The following is a 9,270-nucleotide window of genomic DNA, read 5'->3' on the forward strand; positions in this document are numbered from 1 at the left end:
GAGCTGCAATCATGTGATACATTTGTTTCTATGGCAACAAAGTCTTCCTTCCTGAAGTAAAGCCCAGGATGTTTAAATTCAGCAGAGGTCTGGGTCAACAGTCAACCCGTGTTGCATTATCTGGGATGACAAGGAATCAGAAGATGTCAGAATGCTTATTTCTGCAGACACACATGTTGAATTAGCTGATGGGCTGGCAAACAGGAAATGCTTCAGGTTCGGCAGCGCTCTCTCCGCACAACAGAGAGAAAACACACTTTTTAAAATGAAAGTTTGCCAACTCTGCCTTGCTCTTATCTCGGTACCCTAACACACAGGATTATAGTTATAATGCATTAAAAGCACATTTTCATCTTATCAAAATCATATTTGATAGCAGAAATACAAATAATATGATTATTTGTGTCAGTATTTTAATTTTCATCAAAGCTAATGGATTTGTTGGTTTTGTGTAATCTGTCATAACTCTGGTTCAGCAGGAACTCAAATCTCTCTTCATGTTCCACAATGGCTACCTTTACATGCCATTTCAGCTCCCTTCTGTGGAGGGAGCGAGAGAGGCAGCGTGCCACTTGACTTTTGTGTGACGACACTTTGCATCGTTTTGGTAATTTCTGTATTTACATCTAAAAAACCAAAACCCTCGACCCTTTGATGGAAAAGGGTGTTTGGATGGGTTGGGGTTTTTTGGGGGTTGTGCTACTGCTGTTATCACTGATGCTGATATCTCTGTGCTGATGCTCTATATCTGATGCTGATATCTCCAGCAGGACAGTGTAAACACACACCAGGTGTTCTCCACCAAAGCCTGAAAAACGCTGACCCAAGTCAACTCAGCAGAGCACAAGGTCTCTAATCGCATGAAACTGGAAGGGGTAGTAGACACGTCACCTCTGAGAGATGCCAGTCTAGTGTCCTAGGTGTTTGCAGGGGTCCAGTAATTGAACAGGTGAGGCATCTGGCACTCAGGAGGTTTGGCTCCTCCCACAAGGAGGTGCAGGTGCAGTGAGATCAATGGAATTATGACACAGCAGAGTGTCATTTGCTTTTACTGTACAGTTTATAAGAATAAAAAGACCACTGGGCTTCAACAGTGAAAATGCCGAGTCAGGCTGAAGCGTAATATTGCAGCTAATGCCTTCCAAGCCAAGTTCTCCACTGAAGGACAAGGACAGATGCGTCTTTGCATTTAAATGGGTATTAATGTAGGAAGGAGAGAGAGAGAGAGAGAGAGAGAGAGAGAGAGAGAGAGAGAGAGACAAACAGAGCAAAGCCATTTAGCTGTTAGCTGTTTGTTGCAGGAGATATCGATGCATGTGGATATTACCATCAGCGTGCCCAAAGTGCATTGTAACATGCTGCAAAAAGTTTCTTATCATGAACAAACCCACCTGGTTTCAATCCCTATATCTCTCTCCTTTTAAAGACCTTGATTCCATTTACACACGCATACATGTGCACACATGCGCAGACCCATACACACACACATCCCTTTCATTTCTGAGTCAACATCTCAGAAACACACTACATTTAGACACAGGAAGCTGAACACACTCTCATTCTGCAGAAGAGAGTTCGGCCTGTTAATTACAAATGAATTTCTCACTAAAGCTCTTACAAAGGAGTCAGGCAACTTTACGAATATGGCATTTAGCAACTTACTTTAGCTGACATTTAGCAGCTTACAATGCTGACTGAATGCAACTTGTGCAACTGAGGGTTCAGGGTCTTGCTCAGGAACCCAACTGTGGCAACTTGATGGTGGTAGAACTTGAACTGGCAACCTTCTGATCACTAGTCCAGTACCTTTACCACTGAGCTACATACGTAACCACATTATGTGCACCAGCTTGTAATGAACACCTCCATTAGCACTGCGAGAGCAGGTCACAAGATCATGAGGTCACCTGTCTAAGCCACACACCCTGGGTTTCACTTGGACACCCCAACTTCACATTCTATTACCAAGCATTTATGAAACAACTCCCTGGCTCTCAAGCATGTTGTCATTTCAAACAAGCAAACTAACTAACTAACTAACAAATGCAAAAGAGGTGAGAGGAGGTTATGAGGGGAGGTTACGTAGGAGGGTTATGAGGGGAGGTTACGTAGGCGGTTATGAGGGGAGGTTACGTAGGAGGGTTATGAGGGGAGGTTACGTAGGAGGTTATGAGGGGAAGTTATGTAGGGAAGTTATGAGGGGAGGTTACATAGGAGGTTATGAGGGGACGTTATGTAGGGAAGTTATGAGGGGAGGTTACATAGGAGGGTTATGAACTATATGACCTTTCAGGTAGCGTTTTGTGATTACACTATATTTGTACTGTACTCCAACTCCTGTACTGTACTACAAATACTGACAGTTGTAACTAAAATAGTTACCAACTGTTCAGACAAAAAGAAAAAATTCTTGTGCCCCGGCTACACATTATAAATATGTTTGTCTCTCTATGTAAGTGTGTTTGCAAGATGCTAAATATGGAAATGTTTCTGTGACCATCCTGTGTCCTCTGTAATTGGCTAATAAGAGTTGCTTGCTACAATGAGACAGTCTTCCCTGCCTGTCTGTCTATTTATTTGTTTATTTATTTTATTTATTTGCTTGCACATAGAAGATTATGCTCAGAGAAAAGCTTTCTGCATTAAATGTAATAAAGAGGGTGGTCTCATTTCACTTAGCCTAAGCAAGCTAATAAGAAATGCTAACACTTCTTATGGTAGCTTTAATCCTACAGATTAGATTTAGGGAGTTCTTCACCATATCTTAATTGCTGTTGCAGATCTATAGCTGTAGATGATTTGATAACTAGACATCGGGAATTTTGGCCTAATAACTGAAGGGATTAAAGAATCTCGTCTGAAAAGCTTCACATCTTCGGGCGATGCTTCTCCTCTCTCGTACAATACCCCTTTATTAAAAACATTTGATGTTCAAGAGCGCATGTAGGCATTGCATACGAAGGGTTCGTGCATTATGTGGGATTATCATAAAATGAAATTTAACCACCTGATTTGTAATGACAAATTCAAACTACGTGTTCCCTATCCAGACTGAGATATGGTACTATGCTAGTTGACTACATTTAAAAAATAGTGTAACTGCAACACGATATAAGATTGTGTTTAAGATGAAAAAGACACATGCCTAATTGCCAGATTACTTTCCCTCTGCTTGTGTTCTGCTTTTTAAACCCAGCTCTTGCTAATGCTCGACTCACTCAAGACCAGATTAAATGAATTAAAATTTAAATTAATCTCTTATTTTAAAGCATGTCCACCATGCAGCCAAATCCATCCAGTGTCTTTATTTCAGTGAGAGCATCAAGACAAGCTTCTGTAGGAAACAGATGTGAGATTACATGAAATGTCCTCCACCTTGAGAGTAGAAGAGACTGACGAAGTAGTAAAGAGCTAATTAGGATCTACATCCAGTTAATGTACAGGACCTACAGTGTACTTGAGAGTGTAGTCTTAGTGTACTTGAGACTACACTCAGGACCTACAGTGTATCTGACACTACCGTCAGATAGTACTACTGACACTACAGACAGAAGTAATGAAGACCTAGTCATGCCATGAAAGCTGCTAACACTACTGACACTACAGACAGAAGTAATGAAGACATAGTCACGCCCCGAAGGCTGCTAGCACTACTGACATTACCACTAGCAGTCAGGCTACCAAGGAGAGGCTTCCCAAACGTCTCTCCCTACAGCTTGGCGTGGTGGGTTGTTACACTGGTACGCTGGTAGGGCGATGATAGACTAATGCTGGAACGTTGGGGGATTTTGTTGGGATGCTGGAGGATGTATGGATCAAAGCAGAGATACTAACGAGCTATGGCCCCCCGGGGGGCTTCAGCTTATGAGAGAAGATGCTGCACGCAGTTTAGCGTGTATTAGCTAACTGGCAGCGTGACAGCGGTAAGAAAGAGAAGATAAAGTGATGCATAATCACAACTGTGGAAATAATGAGAAACACGACTCAGCCATAACATTGTGTAGATTCTAGACTGCAGCAAGTCTGTGTGTGTGTGTGTGTGTGTGTGTGTGTGTGTGTGTGTGTGTGTTTGTGTGTGTGATCAGAACCTCAAGATAATTAATTAAAAACAATTTTAAAAACAAATTTAAAAACAAGATTGTTAATTAAAAACAATTAAAACGAACAATTACGAACAAACGTTTCTTAATCACAATGTAATTAACAAGAATACTTCCATTTGATGAGCTTGTGAGAAATAAATGAAATGATTAGAGGTGTCTCTTATAAAAGTAAACAATGAGGTCACTGTCGTCCCCGTTGCTGAGGTCACTGTCTTCCCCGGCACTCCTCAGTGGCCTCTGCTCATTCAGTCCAAACACTGTAGGCTTGATGAAAAATGTAAATGATGAAGATGACGGTGTAGACGAGAAGATGAAGATGACGTGGAGACAGCGCGACCACGCAGAGAAGCGTCCCTAAATGAGAACAGACTTGTAACGTGTCCTACTGTGTTTTAGCTGATTTTCTGAAGCTAAAGTTAATTGCACAAAAACAATGAAGACATAACATTAATTAATTAATTAATTAACTAATTAATTAATGACATTTTTCAACTTCAGAGCCTTAACACGCTTCACAGAGAAGTGCTTAAACATTGAAATGATCACTATATTAAAGTGAATTAATTAAGTACACACCCCATCACTACAATTTATAAAATGGAAAATCATCAGGGGAAGTGCCTATGAACATTCCAGAATAACGGTTAAGCACAGAGTGAACATTATAACCGTGATTAACAGATAATTTGACATGGTTATTAATAAGTAACACAGGCTAGGGCTTGTTGAGGGCTTTAAGAAATGGCTACCAAACATATCCAAAAAGAGCATATCGCCAGCTTGAAGACACGCCACTAAATGTCCGAATCTGCCTACTGCAGTTTCCTCCTGTCTGATATGCTGGTCTGAACCACATCCCATCAGTGCAACTATTCAAATCCACGGTTGCCACAGTAACCCTAATAACATCATAAGGGCAGAGTTATTAAGCGTATTTAATAGCTGATATTCCCAGGAGGGCTCAGCCGGTGTCGTCGCCATTAGCCCTGAAGCTCACGGGAGCCTAGCATTTCCACACGGCAGGCATGACTAACCAATCATCCACAAATGAACGCTTTTACACAAGAAGCATGAAGGTTCTCCACGCAATGACAGCGGAGAGAAAGAATTGAGTGCACTCGCCCCAAAAATGAGTCGGCTTCTGCGAATGCACGCAACAGCGCGTCGCTGCCTGTCTCCAGAAGAGGCAAGATGAACGAACTTTTTCAAGCCCAAACTTGTGTTGTTTGTTTGCTTGTTTACTGCACAGACGCATACTGCAGTATTGCTGAATAAACAACTAAGGTATGCTATAGCCTTCTGGTCGCTGTGACAATACCAGAGTCTCAACGGGGAGGGCAGATTTATCAACACAGGCCTGGAAAAACACAGATTTGACAAGGTGACCTGCAGTTGTATGGAGTCTGCAGGAATGTCACAGATTACATTCAGGGTGGCTGCGTGATGTCATTTGATTGCTGAAATCACCATTAGGTCTAAAAATACACAGGAAATAGGGAAGTAAGGGGTGTGAGTGAGGTAACAATAAGAATGAGTGTGTGGTCAGAAATCAGCGATGAGAGTGTGTGAGTGATCAGATATTGATGTTGAGAATGTGTGTCTGGTCAGATTTTAGCGATGTGTGTGTGTGTGTGGTCAGATATCAGTGAGGAGAGTGAATGTGTGGTCAGATGTCAGTAATAAGTGTATGTGTGTGGTGAGATATTAGCAGAGAACTAACTTTCTCCTAATCTATAAAGTTCTGAAGGACAAATGATGATTTGATTTGGTGCACGTTAATGGCACATTAGTGTAAGACGGTTCTGTTTCGACTGTCCTGGTCCGATCTTAATAATGGCCATAAAGCTGAAATCTCAGTCCAGTTCACTTCATTTAAAAAGTAAGAAAAAGTCTAAAGTTTAAATGAAAGTTTGGTCATTTAATATCAGCCACAACAACAAAAAACAAAACTTTCCTTCCAACAATGTAACCTCTGAATATATTGCATGTGATTGCAGTTTTATATAAATTGCATATTTCAGATGTAAATTGTAATTCACACAGTTGGTCAAAAATTTACAACTGTGCTATTTTTATTTTTGACATACATGAAAGGTCATAGGTCAGAGCATCTCCAACACAGATGTGGGTTTGTTTAAACGAATACTTTTGCAAGATGACGTTTGTCTATATTAGTGGGGTTTTTAATGTGTGTGTGTATGTGTGTGTGTACGTGTGTGTGTGCGTGTGTGTGTGTGTGTGTGCGTGTGCGTGCGTGCGTGCGTGTGTGTGTGCGTGTGTGTGTGTGCGTGTGTGTGTGTGCGTGTGTGTGTGTGTACGTGTGTGTGTGTGCGTGCGTGCGTGCGTGTGTGTGTGCATGTGTGTGTGCGTGTGTGCGTGTGTGTGTGTGCGTGTGTGTGTGTGCGTGTGTGTGCACGTGTGTGTGTGTGTGTGTGTGTGTGTGTGTGTGTGTGTGTGTGAATGCTCACCTTTAGCACACTGGGGTGTTCAGACTGCATCTCCAGGTCGTCATGCTGACTGTCTCATCCAGGCGATCTCACAGGTAGTTTAATGAGCAGACTGTAGCCAGCCTCCACAGCCTGGACTGACAAAGCTAATCGCGTGGCATTCAGGATATTAATTGATTGCCACCCACTTTATAATCAGGCTTCATTGTCTGGGTCTGCCTACCCAAAGCTGTCATGGAAACAATAAAGCAGAGAGGCAGAACCAGGAGAGTGATTGAGCCAGGGCTGGAGGATAATTGAGGTTGTGGTCAGGTCTGAACCCCCAGGACCAGAGTGCAGGAGACACAGTGATGGTTCGCAGAAGAGAATGCATCTGGTGCGGATAAAATATCAGACCATTCCGGGAGGTTTGCGCCGTTATGGAGATTGTCACCCACTGAAGGGCGGAGTGTCACTCAGGCAGGTGAAACGGGCACTCTGACTGTTGTGCCAGGGTGCTGCCGCTTTGATCTGATGGGTCAAGCACCTGTAGGATCTTGTCTGAAATCTGCGGCCTTTGCCACAGCTTTATTTTATTTATGAAAATTAGTATTAATGGATCAAAGGTTAGGCTCTTCTACTAAGCACCTATCTGTATACAATATATGCAAGGAACGTTGTACTATGTTATGTTGGGTTCTGTGTGTTGCAAGTCATGTGAGGGATCAGGGTTCAAATCCCCTCTGATTACATATCCTATGCTGTATCAGTAAGGCTCCTAATACTACATTTGCCTACATCTCTGTAACATGCTTGAAATCGTAAGTTGCTATGGATAAGAGTGTCTGCCAAATGTAAAGTCTATTGGAATTAAATGATTAAACATTGTCTTTAACAACAAGAAAATCTGAGTAAAAAAACCAAAACAACTTTTTTCCTGTCAAGCAAAAAAAGCTGGTTTGTTTATTGCAGGCTAGTAGAGTCCTAACCCAGCTGGGGTGGGCAGTGCTACCTCGGAGATGTCCCACATCCCTGTGCCACTCTCATACACATTTCAAATCAGGGATTAGAGACTTCTTGCTGGGAAGCAAGAAGAGTATTACCGGATCTCCCCCGGATAATGCGCCGTGAGCCTGGTAAGACAGCAGGGCAGTGCACTACGGCCTCAGCTGGCCGTCGGGCACTGCAGCAACACTGAAGATGCTGATCACAGGCACACCTTGGTCAAGGTGAGAGAGACACACACAGGAGACCTCTGATACCACACAGGTAGGCAGAGGGTTGAGTCCAGAGCACCCCCACTGGTCTGCTTGCCTCACTGCATAAATTAGTGAGTAATGAGCCACTATTTGAACAAGCTACTCCAAATATCTGCACATCAGGGCATTTCCAAAGTAATGTTTCACTTATTAGTGTTTCACTTATGTTATCAGTTATGCTTAAACAAAACACGTTTGTGCCATCACACACCAGCCCGGGATACAAGTGCACTGTCCACAACACTGCTGGAAATATTTCAGCACCTTTTTTATGGACAGCTACAAACACATGGCCACACACTGGCCCCGCCCTCATTCAGCACATTGGCCCCGCCCTCATTCATGCTTCCTTCTTTTTCTCTCTTGCATCCTCTCCTAGACAACCGAGAAGTGAAGAAACCTCCTGGATGGCAAGCAAAGTGGGCCACTCTGGCTGTCCCCAGCTGTCCTCTAGCTGCTGGACTCTTTGGTTTCCCTAAACTCACTCCTTGATTTTGCACCCTCAATTTTAGTTTGAGGTGGTTGTAATATTCCCCTTTGGGTGGAGTAATTATAAACAATTACTCTGTATAATTAATAAATAGTTCCAGTACCAGGGTGGCCAAGACCCACATCTGGTTCTCTGTCTAGTCAGCGCTCTGTACTCTGGGATATAAGCACCCTCACACCACATGAAAAACACACAAGAATCTGTCACTGCAATATGTGCACATGTCTGTCATAGGAGCAGGAGTCATATGGTACAGAGAAATGAGTGAGAAATACAGAGAAGTGAGTGAGAGATTCAGAGAAATGAGTGAGATTCAGAGAAATGAGTGAGAGATTCAGAGAAATGAGTGAGAGATAAAGAGAAATGAGTGAGAGATTCAGAGAAATGAATGAGAGATTCAGAGAAATGAATGAGAGATAAAGAGAAATGAGTGAGAGATTCAGAGAAGTGAGTGAGAGATAAAGAGAAATGAGTGAGAGATTCAGAGAAGTGAGAGATTCAGAGGAGGGGCGGAGTAGTGGGGGTAGAGGGGAGGGGCATTAACGGTCCAATAACAAGGTTGTTGCTGAGTTGACTACATTATTTCAAATGCATATTGAGATTAAAATGGAAGCCTAGAATGTAAATTTAGATAATCTATTTAGGATTTTAGAATGGGATTGAACCAAAAATTAATACTAATTATTACGAGTGAGACAGTTGTTTGATTTCAAATACAATCATAAGAAAAGATGAATGTGAGACCTGTCTCAAGCCTTAATCTTAAACTTAATGTTCATAACTATTCATATGAATTATTGTCATGCAAATCTTTTACAAATTTTCCATAGTGTGTTCATGTAAGACACAAGAGGCTTCAGATTACAAACTAAAATAGCAATAACTGTCCCCCTCTTCCTACAACACTCACACCACCAACGGCCACTTCACAGCCAAATCTGATGATATTTCATGCATTTTGGTTCTGAAATGAAAACTGCTGACCCATTTCA

The sequence above is a fragment of the Electrophorus electricus genome, chromosome 7 (assembly GCF_041902795.1).
Source record: "Electrophorus electricus isolate QZ-2024a chromosome 7, ASM4190279v1, whole genome shotgun sequence".
Taxonomy (NCBI): domain Eukaryota; kingdom Metazoa; phylum Chordata; class Actinopteri; order Gymnotiformes; family Gymnotidae; genus Electrophorus; species Electrophorus electricus.